The 2,236-nt window shown below is 49.2% G+C and overlaps 1 protein-coding gene across 1 annotated transcript in view; it reads right to left on the bottom strand.

Moving 5' to 3' along the window:
* The window catches only part of myt1b (myelin transcription factor 1b), a 25,236-nt gene that overhangs the window by 20,627 nt on the left and 2,373 nt on the right, over nt 1–2,236 (bottom strand). The window lies entirely within an intron of this gene.

Raw genomic sequence — 2,236 nt, 5'->3', positions numbered from 1 at the left:
AAGCCGAGGCTCGGTAACCCACCCATGTGCCCCCAGACGGGGTCCGGGTGTACTGGGAGTGGAAGTGACCTGATGTCAGAAGGGGGGCAGCGATGGGCAGATCTCAGTCTGCTGCCACTCTGGATCAGCCTCACCCGTCCACCCCCCCGTAGGAGGGTGTGTGTGGGGGAGGGGGGGGGGGGTGGACGGATGAGGGCCCGTGGAACAGGGTCAGCAAGCCAAAAGGCAGCCGCCAAGTCCCTGCCCCCTGACCTCCGGTGAGATGCTGTCACAGAGCTCAGAGAGCAGAGAGCCAGGGGCACAGAGCCCCCACTGAGCTACACCACCCAGGAACTACACCTCCCACGAACTACACCTCCTACTGAACTACACCTCCCACTGAACTACACCTCCCACTGAACTACACCACCCAGGAACTACACCTCCCACGAACTACACCTCCCACTGAACTACACCTCCCACTGAACTACACCTCCCACTGAACTACACCACCCAGGAACTACACCTCCCACGAACTACACCACCCAGGAACTACACCTCCCACGAACTACACCACCCAGGAACTACACCTCCCACTGAACTACACCTCCCACTGAACTACACCTCCCACTGAACTACACCTCCCACTGAACTACACCTCCCACTGAACTACACCTCCCACGACCTACACCTCCCACTGAACTACACCTCCCACTGAACTACACCTCCCATGAACTACACCTCCCACTTAACTACACCTCCAACTGAACTACACCTCCCACTGAACTACACCTCCCACCGAACTACAAGTCCCACCGAACTACACCTCCCACTGAACTACACCTCCCACCGAACTACACCTCCCAGTCTGCTCGCTGCACTACAACTTTAAGAGATATACATAAATAAATATAAACACATACATATACATATATATGCACGCATATACACACATATATACATACATATATATGTATACATATATATTTAAATCTACATATTTATATATATATATGCTGCTATATTCATATTTATGGCGAAATGGTTATAAATATAAATGTTTATATTTAACAGTGAGGTGCCAATGGGTCTTGGTTCCTGGTCCTCTATTTATGTGTTCATCTCCCGACTCTGATGCAGTATTCCTCCCCTCTCCTATCCCTCTGTGTCTTCCCCTCTTCCTCTGGTGTGGAGCGACAGCAGCAGGCTGGGCAAATATGCGCCCAGAGCGGCCGTAAATACAGGCAGCACTTCACAAACAAGGCCTGATTACAATGACAAAGGCAGCCACACTTTGGGGCGGAGCTTGTGGCAATTTGGAGGCTGCAGGGGCCATTGAGCAAGGGGCCTACTTAATGGGCTTTGTGTGACTGGAGAAAAGGGCCGCAGCGACCGGGCCCAGCTGTCACTATGGAAAAATATCCCACTGACACAGCACTCCACACTCCACGCTGAGACCCCCGTTCTCCCCCCCCCACCCCCTCACCTCTCCTGCTCTTAACACCGCCTTTTTTCTCTAGTTAGTGAGAACAAAAAAAAGTGAAATCTAAGAGGAAAATAAGAAAAGAAAATCTAAAGGAAATGTCTTTCTTTGACTCAATACACACAAACACACACACGCACACACACACACACACACACACACACACACGCGCACACACAGACACACACACACACACACACACACACACGCGCACACACAGACACAGACACACACACACACACACACATGCATGAAAGTGCATGCAACCATGCACAGTAAGCTGACTATGCAGCAATTATTCAAACCCTGAACCCAGAGGGATAAACTGCATTATTACATCTCACTACTTAATTATGTGTGTGTGTAGAGAGTTACAAAGCGTTAGCAATCATGCATACATAATGAGATATAAGATACAGTCACTTGTCACCCTTCCCTTACTAAGCATCACACATATTAAAACATTACCCACATAAGAATCACCATATGATAATCATGTTAGAGCTGAAACCAAAGCAGGAAACCAGGAAAAGACCAAAGCACAACAGCTGCCGTTTAGACAACATGGAGAAATAAATCCAAAACTTCACTTTTCCTGAATTTCCGCTGAACGACTTTATTGAGAATGCGTGCGCTGTTTGTAATTTCCTGTGTTTGTCTTTTCTCTTCTGTGATGCGGGCTTGGCTCCACAACAGAGTACAGCTGTAAGGCAGCTCTCGGGTTGCGCTCTTTGAGTCCCTGCTAAGAGGAGCTCACTGCTCCAGATCAAGTGT

The sequence above is a fragment of the Gadus chalcogrammus genome, chromosome 1 (assembly GCF_026213295.1).
Source record: "Gadus chalcogrammus isolate NIFS_2021 chromosome 1, NIFS_Gcha_1.0, whole genome shotgun sequence".
NCBI classification, from domain to species: domain Eukaryota; kingdom Metazoa; phylum Chordata; class Actinopteri; order Gadiformes; family Gadidae; genus Gadus; species Gadus chalcogrammus.
This window is presented reverse-complemented; position numbering and strand designations above follow the sequence as displayed.